We start from the raw sequence: 17,113 nt of genomic DNA on the forward strand, positions 1-17,113 counted from the left end.
CATGGCATGTCATATGGTAGATTACCCGAGGGTAGTCCGAGAATTTGACATTGGTTCATCATAGTTGAGGTTAGGAGTTGTAGTACTTCTGGTATGTGTTGTTTTTCATTCATAGGTTTGGAATTGGTATTTAGCGATTCACAAATTGAGACATGGTATATACATGAGGGTTTTCTTGTTTGGATTATTTCGCTCGACGTACTAATTCTCGTGTTGTGAGTTTCTAAATTCTAATTTCCACTTAGTGTCGTATAGATGATTTTATATCTATATATACTAACTTGTATTTTCTTATACACTCCTACCCCATCTCCCTGGGGGCGGTGGTGTTGATCACGCTAGTGCATTGACACTCGTTGTTTCCCCTCTTTTTAGGCAGCGAGTCAGGCGCACGAAGAGTCATAGGTTGATGGAGATGCATATTAGCTTCCATCTTTTACCATACATTAGTAGCTATTTCAGAGCTCCACAGTAGATGTTTATTTTTTAGTTATTAGAGATTGTGTTTTTATTTTGTAAAGGATGGGTGCCTTAGTAGGATTTCACTTGACTCTTTGTATTGTTATATATTACATTTGTTCCAGCTTCAAAAATATTTTATTCTATTTAAGTTGAACCCTGATGATGATTATTTGGACATCTCTTCTGTATTTATCTTGTTCACTGTACTACTTTATTATTCTTTTGCCTGTTTTGTACCTACACGCATTGTTTAATTCCACTAGAGAGATAGTAACTGTGATGGTGAAACATGTTGTTGCACTGTGTTAGTGCATGGCAGGTTTGACATTTTTGGATTCACCTTGGCTGTAGCTTTGTGTTAACTCAGGGGCATCACATGATAGAAGATATATATATATCGTGTGTGTGTATCTTGAAAAATATTTAGATCAATACATCTTGAAAAATTATTTTCTACTCTATGTTAAGCATGCAAAAATTTTAGTCCTTTAATTAAAAATCTAAGTCAAGACTTTAGTAAGGTATACTATTTTAAAAATCATTTCTCAAAAAATTTATTTAGAGTTACGTAAAAGGCGAACTTGAGTATAAAACTAACCAAGGATTAGATATTTTAAAATCTATCAAATTGATCGATTATTAATTAACTCTATTAAATTGATAAGTGATAGTTTATTTATGTTTTTTAAAGGTAAAAATGACATAGCAAAAAGGAATAAAAAATTAAAATAAAAAGGAAAAATGACTAGAACCCACTCACACACCTAAATTTTGCTTTGTTCTTAATGTAAACTCTATAATGCAGATAAGAAATGAAGTACTTATATTTGTTCAATCAGTTTAGAATAATGATGAGATAATAAAAATAGCAAATACCTTTGGTATGAGGAGGTGGAAGTCAAAATTTTCTTCTCTTTTTTTCAATTTTTACATCTTTCTATATCTTTTTTTCTCTTTGTTTTCATTTTTTTTTCATTTTTCATTTGTGTTTTCAAAAGTACAAGAAACTCTCAAATGAGAGAAGAATAATTTTTTTTATTTGTATTATTATGAGACAAAAAGTGAAGATGTAGAATGATAAAGTAAACATAAAAAAACTCTTAATCTACATCAAACCCCACCTTAATGCTGAATATTCTTCCTCGGGTTTTGAAGAAATCGAGAATGATGAAATCAAAAATGTGCTTAAAATCTGTATTCTCCAAAGGTTTTAATAATTTTTATAGTACTTGAAGGTAGGTATCAATGGTGTTATGTATTTTGAAACCCTCAAATTTGAACTTTGCTTCCTTATTAATAAAAGTTTGTCCTAACATAACCAATTCTTCTTTAAAAAATTTCTCAAATTCAATATTCATGGTTAAGATATGAAAATTTAGTTGTTTTATGTTTTCTAGGAATTTGTGTTCATCAAAAAGAAAATCTTCAAAACTAAGATCAAAGAAATTTGCTTCCGCCTCCTTGAAAACAAGTTTTGTTTCAAATTCTTCCATTACGTTAGTTTCATCACCAAAAATCTCCTCCAAACTTATGTTTGAATCAATTTTTTTCCAGGATAATATATGTCTTGAAAAACAGGTGGATGAGGAATTTCCAGGATAATATATGTCTCAAAAGTTGGTTCAGCACAATACAAATGATTGGTATTATCCTTAATCTAAACTTGCATACACCAACACAAATTCTTTTTATAAAATTTTTTAAAATTCTAAGAAAACTAAAAGTTAGTTATTTTAAAGAGAAAAACCCAAAGATCCAAAAGAAAATGAGAAGAATGAAAAAGGATAAAAGAAAACCTAACTAAAAAAATCAAGAACAATCACTTGTGTCACTCACTTTTAAATTTTAGGGTAAAGTCTAAACTCAACAAGACCAGCTCCTAACAAAAAAACTCCTTTAGTGAAAAGATTAAAGTTTACCCGGTCAGTTAGCCAGATAGGAATAATACTAGAGGAAGATCAAAGATCAATTAAATATCTCGTTCCTTGCGGAGAGCTTTACACAACTGCTAAACCTTGCCTTTGACACTAACGAATTCAAATAAACTTAAACCGGTTCACTTAAAGGATTTCTTCTTCCTTAATGAGCTCGAGTCCTTAGGGACCAACGTCTAATGAGTTTTAAAAGGCTTGGATTTGTATAGCGAGGATTTATTGATTTGTGGGCTACAGAAAGGGTGATGAAATCCCTCAACCTATCTTAATTAGGGGGTATTGCCCTTAAGAATATTTCAAGTGAGTGTCAAATCAAGATGCTCAAACCACTTTGGTGAATTTCTACTATTATATGCAATGCAATCTTGGGAATTAAAATCAACTACAAAAGGATGCAAAAATAAAATCTTATTGTTTTTTAATTAAGGTTAACAATCAAACAAATATGAGAAACAGAGCTCTTGTTCGAATTTATTATCTTGTTAGTAGTTATTTAAATGGAGGGTAGGTTTTATTAGGGTCGACAATTTTTTTTTCATTTTTTATTACCTCCTAATTGTCTTTAATGTGAATAATAAGAAGTTGAATAAAAAATACAAGAAAGAGAACTTACCTTTTCAAGCAAATCTTCTCTCTAGTCTTCAACTTTCTCTTTCAAAGTTGTACCTTCACACTCAAACGCACAAATTAAAGAACCAAAAACTTTATAGGGTAATAAATAGAATCCAAAGTTGCAACTACATGACTATCAAGTTATAGTATAAATGATTATCGAATCTCATGAGGAAGGTGTTGTAAATATTAATCAAAATTGGTCCTTAAGTTGTGTGTGTAATAATTTAGAAGTGATGAAAGAATGTGATTGTGGAAAGATAAGGAGAGTGGATATGACTATATGTAAATAAAAACAAAACTAGATTGAGAGTGGAGAAAGAAAGATGAAGAAAATGAAGAAAAATAAAACTAAGAAATAAATAAGAGAAAAATTAAGAATAAAGAGGAAAAATCAAGAAAGTAAAAGACAGAGTATTAAATTAGAAATATAAGGAATCCAGAATTGAATTCACCAGCCAATTTAATATATGGATTATGAATTATTCTTTTTATTGAATTTTACTTTAGATTTATTAAGCATAGATTATCAAACTACTTAATGAAAACATAATCTATCAAATTATTATCCAAGTAAAATTAATATTTATGAAAATAACAATGACTAGATAGTAAATCTAGAATTCATAAGCATAACCTATCAAACCATTCAAGATAAACATATATTATTAAATTCTTTTTTTACTAATTAGTTCTCTAGTTGATTATCCTAATCATTATCATTTTAAGCACAAAATTATAAAAGAAATTAAGTTAGTTTCATACAATTCTAGAATTCCTATAAGAATTAGTTCAACGTCTTAGAAAATGAAAATAAAGGAATAAAATCTATACTAGAGAGAATAAAAGGAAGAGAAAAACAAAAACTAATTCTCAAGAGGGTTCTAGCCTCTTGGATGATAGAATAAAAAGAATAGAAAAAATAAAAACTAATTCCTAAGAGGGTTCTAGCCTCTTGGAGAATAGAAAAAAAGAATAAACTAAAAACTAATTCCTAAGAGAGTTCTAGCATCTTGGAGAATGAGAGAAAAAGAATAAAAATAAAAATTAATTTACCAAAAGGGTTCTATCCTCTTAGAGAATGATGGAAAAAAATAAAATAAAATCTATACTAGAGAGAATAAAAGGAAGAGAAAAACAAAAACTAATTCTCAAAAGGGTTCTAGCCTCTTGGAGAATAGAATAAAAGGAAGAGAAAAAAATAAAAACTAATTCCTAAGAGGGTTCTAGCCTCTTGGAGAATAGAAAAAAGAATAAAATAAAAACTAATTCCTAAGAGAGTTCTAGGATCTTGTAGAATGAGACAAAAAGAATAAAAATAAAAATTAATTTCCCAAAGGGGTTCTATCCTCTTAGAGAATTATGGAAAAAAATAAAATCTAAACGATGGAAGAAATTAAATCAATACTAAAATATAAGAAAATAGAGACAGGAATGTAAATCTACCCTACAAGCATCAAAATAAATCTAAAACAAGAGGGTTCTAGCCCCTTGAATATCTAAAATAAGAAAAAAATATTACAAAAAAAATAAAAGAGAAAAGAGAAAATTTATTTAAGAAGAGGGTTCAAGCCTCTTAAAAGCAAACATTCATCTTGATCTCCATCTTCATCTTCATAATCAAACATAGAGAAGAAAAGAAAAATACAACGAGGTAAAAATTTTTATTTTATTAATTACAATAAAGTTACAATTATAAAAGATATTCTCAATTAAGAGTAACCCTCCTCTCCAAATGGAGTTATTAAAAAAAATTTTACACTTAAACCCCTCACCCTCTACCCTCTTTATAGCCTACAACAAGTAACATGAACCATTAGATTTTACTTGGGCTCCAAGGATTAAATCTTAGTCATAAAATAAATTTGTTATGAACCAATTGGTTGATCAATCGATTAGCCAATTGGTTGACCAATCGATTGGAATTCTAAAATTTTCAAAATATAGTTAGTTTCGTCTCATCGAGAAAGGAGATTTTTATGTATTATATATTAAATTCTGCCTTTGGGATTGAGAGATATTGCTGTTTCATTATGGTTAATGATCTTGAATATGATTTTGACTTGATTTCTTTTCATATTGGATCATTATTTCTTCAACTACCTAGATTGCTTGGCTTGATCCCAGGCATCAATAAAAGGTTAAAAAAAAACTTGAGTTCTTTTTGAGCTTTTATTCATTAATTCTTTATTAACCTATAATTAAGATAAAATATAATTATTAGTGAAATTTTTATTTAAACAAAATAGATAATAAGGGTATAAAAATATAATAAAAATGTGATTATCACTATACTTTTTTATAGATTATTTTTTTGTTATTTTTAAATAATTATAGTTATAATATTATTGATAATTATAATTATTTATGAAGGTGGGAAGGTGCATAATTTAAAAAGGTTATATTTGTTTAAAGAAATATTATTTAGAGATAATAGCATAGCTAGAATTCATTAAAATTTGAGAGGGCAAAAAAGAAAATTAAAAGTTTTAACACTCTATTCCTATTTTTATAGTGGTATAATTAGTTGTATATTTACTATATTTCTTTCAATTAAATCCATTATAACTCCCATAACCCCACCCAATAACAATATTTATCAATCCTTTTGAATTCCTATCATAAACTCCTAACTCTCAATTAAATTAATTAATTGATTGCTTATATATATATTTACATATTATGTATATGTATATATATTACATGTGTAAATATACATATATGTACATATATGTATATGCTGTAATATATATTATATATTATATATATATATATTATATATATATAATATATATATATAATATATATATATATATATATATATATATTATATATATATATTATTTATATATATCATAAATAGATTTCTTTGCAATCCTTGACGGCCAACAGAATCCTTGACACTGGCACTACCGTCAAGGATGTTGCTGTCAAGCATGTTTACATCCTTTGGGGGGGGGGGGGGGGCGTTAAAGGATGGTCCCCCTAAGAAATCCACCAAAATATTTAACATCCGCTTGATGGCGGCCCGCCAAGGATTTTCCCTCCAAACTTTCACGATGATTCTAATCTTATCTTTTTTTTTCTCTCTCACTTATCTCCTCTATCTCTCTCTCACACTCATTTTTGTTATCCCAAATCAGAGAAAACCCCTTGCCTGTTGAATCACGATCGTCGCCTGTCTCCGCTTGTTGCCAGCCAGCCTGCCGCAACTTTGGTTTTCCACTGCTCGACCCTGGTATGCTTGGTTATAGCTTGTCATCTAGGTTCTTGCACCTTTCATCCATGTTCATGTGCCCATGATCTAATTTGTACGCCTGTCATCCACGTTCGTGCAACGCTCGACCCTGGTGCACCACCACTCAACCCTGGTGCACATGCCCGCAGCCCATCGTCCACGTTTGATGCGTTTTCTCTAGGACATCATCCTCGTTCATGTGCCCACTTACCCTTCATTCGTGAACCGTCAAGCCATGGTAGGTCTTAGTCGTTGTTCGATCGCCACCGTCGTCGTGCTTCTCATCTAGGTATTTTTCATGTTAAATTTTCTTTATAGCAATTATTATGGTTTATTGTTTTAACTTTTTTGAATTACTCAAATTCAAAGCTCGAATTTAATTTAAACCTAATATCCTAACTTAAAAACCCTAGTTCAAACCTAATAAATCTAACAAGAATTATGCTTATCCTAAACCCTAATAACGTTACAATAAGTTTAGAACCCTATTTAAATTGACTTTCACCGTAGTTTCATCTCTATTAAAACTAATTTAACTTTACTAACCCTAATTATACTTCTAATAGCTCTAACTCCAACCACATTTAATCTAATTAATTAAACTAATCAACCACAAATATTTTGACTAATAACCCTATTAATAAACACCCTAAATCTATTTAGCTTTTACCTAAATATCATCTAAAATCTAATTTTACTTTTAGATTCTATTATTATTAATTTTCATCAAAAATCATGTACTATTATTACATGCATCCCATTTGGTATTTTGATATATAACTAATTTGTGTTATGTATCATGTTTATGAGAATTGAAAATCGTTACTCCTAGTCTCCCGTCTGATAATGTTGTATGTAAGTTATACACCTAAAATAAGATACACATCTCTATTAGGGTATGAAATTAATTTTTCTATCTAAAAAGAATTACGTATCTTATGTCAGGAGTATGATTCACATACAATATCATTGGATTTGTTCAAGAAGGAGTTCCCTTCTCGCACAAGTTAGGAATATAGTAACGCGTCATTTATCTTTGTGTACTTTGTGCATTTTCATAGTTTAAAAATTTCGATAGTGAGTAATCATTGTTCTCAAGTACAATAAGTATACGTTGTTATGTGTTTTGATCTATTATCGATACGTACAATAATATGCGCACAATGTGCTTAGAGAACAACACGTAGATACTACTAAAATTTTTAAGAAATTAAAAGCAAAAAGTATGTGACGATAGATGTACGCATTACTATATTCCTAATGCGATAGGTCCATTTCCTATGACAGTCGGTAAAGTGTCCAATCTAGCATAAGCTCGCATTTAAATTTTTAAAAATATTATTTATGTCTTCATAGTTTAACATTTCGTAGATGGCATGAAAAAACTTTAACATTACATATTCATTAAATTAATTCATTAATAATTAATTTAACAATTCGATGACATCATCAGATGATGCAGCTTGTTTCGTCGGTGATGAGATATTTGGTGGTCAGATTTCCGAGAAGGTACGGGAGGATATTATGGAGGAGTGCATGAAAGTGGTCCACCTACTGCATCGTACGAGATGGCTTCCACACACAACATGAAATGTTGTAAATGTAAGATTCCTACACGATTGCAAATGTTATTTATGGAATTTACCGCCTCTCAAAAGGCATTTATCGGTGGCGGACAAACTCGGAGATAGTCTAGTGGACATGTATATGCTTATTTTGGTTTGTCCATCATAGTTTATGGTTAAAAAAGTTTGTGTAGTGGTTAATTGTGATTTAATTTACAATTCATATAGATCGTACCAAGAACTTTCACAAAAAACAATTACCAAGTTAGAGGTTGTAACGAAACACCATTATCCAATTATTTTTTGTGGTAGATAAATATCAGTATGTGATTATTACACGAATTATTTTTTTATTAGAGTGCAGATGAAGCTGTGGAGAGCACAACTCATAACAGTAGAAACTCTGATAAAAACAGGGATGAGGGAACCAATGAGGAGAAAGTCCTCAACTAGTGGGTTGTATCATGTATCTTGCACATGTATGAGATATATATATATAGTTTACATTTGGACCATTTTTAGTATTTCATATATCATAGACTTGTTTGAGGTGGTGATTGCTTTGTTGTATGAGAGATATTTATATATGATTTATGAATGACTTATATGAGTAATGTGGTTTGTTATGATGATTATGATAAGATCATTGTGTTTGTTAATGTTTTTGAGTATATTTTTGTAAAACCCTAAAAAATTCGAAAGAAATATTTTTATATGGTAATAAATGAATTTTATTATGATTGTATATATGTATATATATATATATATATATATATATATATATACCCAAATTTCTTATCTTCTTTCTTCTTCTCTCTCACGTTTGAGCAGCAATCACCCCCCCCCAACCCTAATTTCTCAGTTTCATGATTTTTGAGAAATTTCGTGAGGCAAAGATCAAGAGGAGGGCGAGATCTATGACTTTTGTGAAGGAGGATCAAGTTTCTCTCGTATTTGAGAGATCAAAATAACATCTAAAAGGAAAGCTCATCTCTTTCCAAACCCATCCCCTTAGATTTTTGTTTTTAATAGTTTAAACCCTAAAAATTTACGAATAGAACTTTAGATCTAATCATTAACAACGAAAGTACATGATCTTGATGATTAGAAACTCTAAATGTTGGCTAATTGATGAATTAATTATTATTAGAACCCTAATTAATTAAATTAAATCTGATTAGTGATGTTTAGGGAAATTTGTTCCCAAATCCATGTTTTTATTGATGAATACTTATTTGGTCAAGTTCCCACTTAAGCAAATGAAAGGTTTTGAATCATGTTTCACACCTCATGTTATTAATTAATGAGTTTTTGAGAAAATTATTTAACCCTAGAAACTAGAAGTTTTTATTTTAACGTTCGGGTCGGTCGATTGACCTCATTGATCAATCGACGGATTGGTTATCCAGAACTCTATGTTTTTTCTCTGGTCGGTCGACCAATAAGGTATCAGTCGACCAATCGAGACCTATTTCTTTTGTATATTATCTGGTCGGTCAACCAATAATCATTAGTTGACCGATTGAGATTTGTTATTTGTGCAAGTTGCCACCTGGTCGACCGATGGGATATCAGTCGACCGATCGAATGTCAGTTGATTGATCTCGAAGGGCAGTCGACTGATCTCGAAGGGCAGTCGACTGATCTGGTGTTATTATATATATGTTGATCTTCTACGAACATTAAGCGTAAACACGAAGTACGAGCCGCACGTCGATACACGTGCATGACCATGTGAGTGCATGTATTGGGTTTGAGCATGCACGGGCCTTTGGGAGTGTGTAGTCTAATGTTTTGTGTTTGTCACGATAGGGAGTGATGATTGTTTTTTTTTTAAATGGTTTTGGATGCTTGAGTTCGTTAGTCCGTGCACCACATGAGAACGCGAGCGACTACATTCTGAGTGTGTTAGTCCGTGTACCGCAGGAGATTGCGGGCGACTATACTCTATGATGCATCTTTGTTTAGGTGGTTGAGTGCGCTTATCTGTGCACCACATGATATTACGGGTGACAACATTCTGAGTGCGTTAGTCCGTGAGCCATATGATACTGCGGATGACTACATTCTTTATCTTTGGGACGCCTAGGACTCAGGCGAGTATTGTTTATGGACGTAGTCCTACATTACGGCATTCATATGTGACAGTAAATGCTTTTGACGAGGACTTCACCAAATTTTATATTTGCTCCTGTGCTACCTACCTGATGGTACTGTAAGATACTATATTTGGCAAGCATGACATGTCCTAGAGAAGGTAATTGTGGTGTATGTCGTTATTTCTTGTTTATAGGGTTTGGAGTTAAGATTTAGCGATTTACAATTTAAGATATATGTTATATATATGAGGGTTTCCTTGTTTGTAATATTCCCTCAAAGTACTTATAGGCATAACCTCCCTTCCCCCGGGGGGCGGAGGGAGACGTTCCTGCTAGCGATAACGCCCCTATTTTCATACATTGTCACAATCCAAGGTGAACCTAGAGATGTCAAACAAGCCATACACCCACACTATGCAATAACATGTTTCACCATTCCCAGTAATATCCTCTAGTGGAATCAAAGAAGTGTAGGTACAAAAACAGGCAAAATAAAGAAATGAACATAATAGACGTGATATGGAAAATGATATCTCATAAATAAAAATCATATCTCAATTGAAATACATCTGATATATGGAATAAAAAATGTCTAAACATGAATCAACTGGAAAATCGTAGTAAGGCACACTATCTTTACAAAATAAAAATAAAATCTAAGGTCTGAATGAAATAATAGAAAAATCTATTTTGGAGCTTCTACTAACAACTCACGTGACGGCGACTATGCAAGAACCCCATCATTCTGTGGCTCTTCGAACCTCTGTATTGCCTGAAAGAAGAGAAAATAACAAAAAGAACAACATAAATATCATCACAGTGCTACAGCAAGATCACCTCCATCCACCCCTAAGGGAAGGACTACTAGATGGAGTGGAGGCTCTATCTATTAAGTATAATATACCTAGATCATTTTTTCTATATCTAAGTGGAATTAACATTTAAAAACCTACAATACGAGACGTAGTACACCGAGCGACATAATCCAAACAAAAAAACCCTCATGTATATACTATTGTCTCAAATTGTAGATATCTAAATATTAATATCGAACTAAGAATAAGCAACCTATATGAAATCAACAATTAGAAACCCACAACACGAGACTGGTACGTCGAACGAATAATCCAAATAAGGAAATCCTCATCTATATACCATATGTCTCAAGTTGTGAATCACTAATCATTGATCCCAACTATAACATAAATAAAGCAATAAAGAAAATAAAGATATCATTACATCGTATTTATATTATCCTCCACTATCACTGTGGAGATAGAATAAATTATGACGCCCCTAAGTTCACACAAGGCTGTAGTGGTGAAACCAAGAATGTCAAACCTACCATGCACCACACCGTGCAATAACATGTTTAACCATCACAATTACTATCTCTCTAGTAGAGTCAATAACGAGTGTAGGTACAAAAGCAAGTAAAAGATAATACAAGAGTCAACTGATGAAATAATAGAGATCAAATTAGTATTTCATCATCTAACATACTAAAGTATAAGTCAATGTCTGAAATGAATAAACTGGAACTTCTCAACAAGTCTTAAATACAAATGCATGAATAAAAGGAAATAAGGCACACAACCTTTACAACTTCTAGAATAAACTCTCAAATGTCTAACAAAAGTCTACAGTGGAGTTCAAAAGAAAAATATAACTAAAGTAAACGGCTGAAGCTAAAGTGTGTCGCCATCAACCTGCGACTCTCCGGGCTCCTAGCTCGTTACCTGAAAGGGGGAGGGACAACGAGTGTCAAAGCGCTAGCGAGCAACATCATAACCAACCCCAAGGGAAAAGGTCTCGTTGTATACAGAAAATACAGTTATAATATATATATAAAATCACTGATCTTATTTAGGTAATTACAACATGAGCATAAGTACATCGAGCGAAATAATCTAAATAAGGAAACCCTCATGTATATACCATATAGCTCAAATAGTAAATACCTATGTATAAGAGGATTTTAGTATTTAGGAAATTACAACACGAGCATAGGTACGTCGAGCGAAATAATCTAAACATGGAAACCCTCATGTATATACCTTGTATCTCAAATTGTAAATCCCTAAATACCAAACCCAAAATCTAAAACATGAATAATAATAAAAAAGACAACCTCATCTCAGAACTTAAATACCAGGTCATGTCACAACCCATATAAGTGTCATGTCCAGCCTATGCAAGTATAGGTGTCAATTTTAAGGTCTAAACTGATGTCCAACACATGGACTAAAACTAGATGTAATGAATGCCCAACACATGGACTACATATGAAAGTTTTCCAACACATGAACTAAATGTGACAAATGTCCAACACATGGACTGCACATCATGATAGCCCAACACATGGACTAGATGAAATATATAAAAGATGCATATATCCTAATGCCTGTGCAACCCTAAACTCATGTCCACAAATTATCTCACGTGTAGCGATACAAAATAAACCTAATTTTGAACATCAGGTATTCGAGGTGACTCCTCATTCATATTATAGTACGCAACTACAATAAACATGCATAAATAGTCCCAGTTAAACTGAAACAACCCAAATAGATCCAACCTGAGGAAAACAAGAAAAATTCCTCGTCAGTCGACTCATAGGTCGATTGGGATTGGTCGACTCATTGGTCGACTAGACAGAACAGACGAAAAGAAAGAAGGTTGGAAATTTCCCGTCAGTCGACTCATTAGTCGACTCATCAGTCGACTCATAAGTCGGCTGATAAGTCGACTCATTGGTCGACTGAGCAGAAATTTCCCAGTTTTCTGTTTTCGTTGATTTTCTGTAAAAATTTAAATCTAAAGTTTCTCTTCATTATTTTGAGCAATTGTAAACATGATTCCTACATATATATGTACCAAACTGAAACGAAAATTTGCATATGATTACTTACACAAAACCCTAAATATATTTTTCCATATTTAAAACGCATTGAAATCAATAAATCACATGAAACCCAAGTTTAAACAAATTTCAGATCTGGATCTACATTTACAAAATTGTTGGTGAGTTTTTATTAAACTGAAAATGTAGATCTTGCTGCTCATAATATAAAGTATCTATCTTTATGCACAAAATACGTTTTAGGCTCAAGAAAACGAAATAAAACTCAAAGAAAACCATACAAACAGTGGGTGAGAGCTGGGCGAGATGTTACTCGTCTCTGATATGCAGCACAAACTCCTGGATCTGCAAGAGGACGATCTCCTCTGCTGCACTGCACAAAAATCCCATGCAAACCCCTTCGGAACTCCTCCAAAACGCCAAAATCCGAGCTAGGGTTTGAGAGGGAATGAGGGGAGCTAGGGTTTTGAGTTCTCAAGGTGTTTTTGGGTAGGAGAGATATTATATGAGTGGTCAAACCCGAAACAAAAATGAATAGACCCGAAAACTAAAAGAAAACCCGAAATCAGCCCGTCAGTCGACTCATTGGTCGACTCATAAGTCGACTCATAAGTCGACTGAGCAAACACCTTTCAGATCCTGCATGTTTTGCTAATTTGCCAAAACCAATGGACAAAACTCTATAAAAATACACTCATACATATCTGATAACTTGTTATCAAGTATATTTATGACCTGAAGTCATTTACCACAATAGAATTATCTATCACCAATAATTAACATATACTTCTAACAAAAATACGGGGTTTTACATAAATACTTTCAAGAGCAAAGTATCCGGGTCATATATCTCAATGATGAATCACATCCATAACTAACATCCACCAAGGACTCAGACTATCAATTAGCTACCTCATTGCAACCCTTTGTAAGATTTTGAAACTTAGCATCATCATGTGCAACAGACTATCCTGTAAGTATCCAAAATACTGTACACTGGTCATTAGTCTCATCACGATCTCAATGCATAACATGAGTGCTGCATAACATGAGTGCAGGATGGCCTACCATATAGGTATCCAAAAAAACTGCTCACAATCCTCATCGCACCCTCGTGCGGACGGGTGTTTGTGTCAAAAGTTGCTTTTTCCATTGCTTTCAAACCTGTTACACCGTTTATCGATTACAAGTTCAAACTAAAAGAAAACTTAATCTTTTTATAAGATCTTCTTATAATGAAAAATAAAGATTATAACTTTATCAAACAAAAAGCAGCAATAGTTTATCTCCCGCTGCTTTACGTGGGATCTTTACCTGTGCCGGGGATGCGTTAGTCCGTGGACCACCGCAGATCAAACCCGATTGATAGTATAACTACGCTCTTGTTTTACAAAGGAAACAATTGCGGAAGCGACAATCACGACCAAGCGAGATTGTGGCCCTTCTTGAGATTAAAACCAAGTTTAATCCGAAGGAAAGAAGGGGAAAGAATCACAAACCTTTCGAAGGACTTTCTTTATGAAAGTATTCACCAAGATCTGATGATTCTCCTCTGAAATTCGTGGTTAGCTGGTCAATTTGACAGCACCTCGCCTCTTCAATTTTAGATCCTCTTGAAAGAAGACCCTAAGCTTCTATTTATAGGCTTTTGGAGACGTGTTTTTGGATAAGAATTGATGTTTAAACATTTTCTGCTAATAATAACTGCTTAAACGCATTTAGGGATAGCCTCAAAACAGTTAGGGAGGCCCTGGGATGAAAGAATCCTTAAAAATCAACGAAATCCGCGTTTAGGGAGTCTTGGGAGTCAAAAAGAGTCGTGGTGGCTCGGAACTATGCGAGCCTGGCTCGAACTGTGTGCGAGCCACCATTGGTGGCTGCGATGGTGCGAGCCACAATTTGGTGGTTCGCATAGTAAGGGTGAGAGCCACCATTTGGTGGCTCGCACTCGTGTGAGTCACCATTTGGTGGCTCACGCCTACACAAGCCTACTGGTGTGTTTTTGTTCATCTTTTTGATACTTCGGCGATTCGTGACTCCTCAAGTTCGCTTGTTCTGCGTACGGTTCATCGTTTTGCTGATTTGCACATTTTACTGATCCACTTCGTACGCTTACTGGTGTTGGGTAAATTCCCTTGACTCGGATAATAACGTTTATCGTCTTCTCATTGTCTTGAACTATGTTTGGGAAGTTATAGGTAATTTTTGACGTCTACAGATACCCCTCCAAAGTGTTTCAGTCTCGTTTCTTTTATAGAAGAACCGAAAATACTTTGGATGTGATAGGCCCAACCTTAAGTCTGTGTAAAAGGACCTGTAATTGGCTTCAGCTCTTAACTCCTTCGGCCTTTAATCTACTCAGCATTTTGTCAAATAGAATAAAAGTTCTTACGGTTCTACGTTTATTGTCTGACCGCTGTCGAAGTCTCAGATTGAAACTCGTGTGTTGATTGATCTCATTGAGTTGGCGTTGAACTGACTATCTTTGTCGGGAATTCATTTTTGACGACGTTTTGACAGGCATTGGCCAATAGCTATGCGTTGGAGCAGAGAGGACCAGTTTATACTCGTATAATCTTAGGAGTTTCGGGAATTAGTTTAGCCTCATATACCCATCGAAGGTTGTCGGGTTATCCTTAAGAATATTCCACACGATATTCTCTAGAAACTTCCCGTCAAGGATGGGAAACAGTTTAAACTCATATACCCATTGGAGTATGAATACGGATGTTGAATACGTCGAAAAATGCTCGAAGACGGATCAAAATATCCATGAATTGGCCAAACAGCTCGTCACGCATGCGAGCCAGCAAATGGTGGCTCGCATGCATGCGAGCCAGCAAAAGGTGGTTCGGGTCTTGTTCGGGCGGTTCAGACCGGGTTTGGTTCGGTTCAGCCCCAATTCCGGGGGGGGGGGGGAGCCAGCAAAAGGTGGTTCGGGTCTTGTTCGGGCGGTTCAGACCGGGTTTGGTTCGGTTCAGCCCCAATTCATGTTTAAAACCAACAGTCCACCATTTTTCCTTCGTCTTCTCATTTTCTTCAGTTTCCTTTCGAAGAATCCCTATTTCTGAGAACTCCTAAGCTCTCCCTCAAGATCGTTTCCTCTTTAAAGCTGTTCTTCAACCTTTGATATCGAACCGCAAATCCACCTCGGGATCTAGGGTTTCACTTCTTCGTCAACTGGGTTCGAGCTCTGTTCTTGACGAATTCTAGGTAAGACCGCTCGTCCTCACTTCAATTTTGATCAAAGTTTCATCTTTGGACATTTGATTTATGGCCAAAACTCTCCCTCTGGATCTAGGGCTCTAGACTAAAACCCCAATTCTTGATTTCTTAGTCGATTTTGGGATAAAGATTCAAAATTGAGCTTAGTTTGATACGAGTCGCCGTGCGAGCACTCTTGATCGTGAAATAATCAAGAGTGGGTAAAGAAGAAAACGACTGAAGAACACAAGAGTTATAATTAGGGCGAAGGAAAATACCTTCTCTAGATTATGAGAATCAATTGGATTTACAAAATCTCTCTCTCACAATCTCTAGATCAAAGAACAACCTCCCTGATCTCTTTTCTGATTACAAACTGAGTTCTTTTCCCTAGAAAAGTCGTGTTTCTATTTATACTAAACAGAAATCCTAACTGGAGCAGGAAACAGACCCAGGCCCGTAACCGCTACGCGGTCAACCGCAGTGCCCATGGCGGTCGACCGGTCAGAACGTCGAAATCTAGGACATCGATTACAGGGTTTTCCGGTCGACCGCAGCGCCACCTTCGGTCGACCGCTCTCAGTCTCGAGACATAGTCTGGGTCTGTGCACTAAGCGGTCGACCGCCGCGACCAAGCCGGTCGACCGGCCAGAGCCCAACTGTAATTCCTACAGTTTTGACGAATCCTTCGACTTCGTTGCTTCCAATGGCCTCTTCCACGACTCCTCTACTCTATTCTCAAGATACCATGAGAATCATCTATCCTCAAGCTCCCATGAGGATCGCTAAGCTCCCGAAGAGAAGATACACCCGTATCATGGGTCCCCCCTTTAGGAACTTGAAGTCCCATTCAAGTTAGAACTTCAGCTGAGGGAACTCGCGAGCCCCTCCTTCTCTGTTGAACCACTTTGCCTTGCTAGGAACCTGACCTTGACGTCCAATGAGAAACGACTCCTTCGTCCCCCGCCTCGTCTTGGTCGTCTTCCGTTCCAAAATGCAATCTTCTTTCAGTGGCTCCTCTCTATCAAACCACAAGTCTTCAACATGCGGTAAGATCATATTGTCATCACCTTCATCATCCAATAATGGAGGCTCAAACAACTTCAAGTACTCGGCATTGATCACCGAATACATGC

Source organism: Asparagus officinalis, chromosome 1 (assembly GCF_001876935.1).
Source record: "Asparagus officinalis chromosome 1, Aspof.V1, whole genome shotgun sequence".
In the NCBI taxonomy this organism is placed as follows: Eukaryota; Viridiplantae; Streptophyta; class Magnoliopsida; order Asparagales; family Asparagaceae; genus Asparagus; species Asparagus officinalis.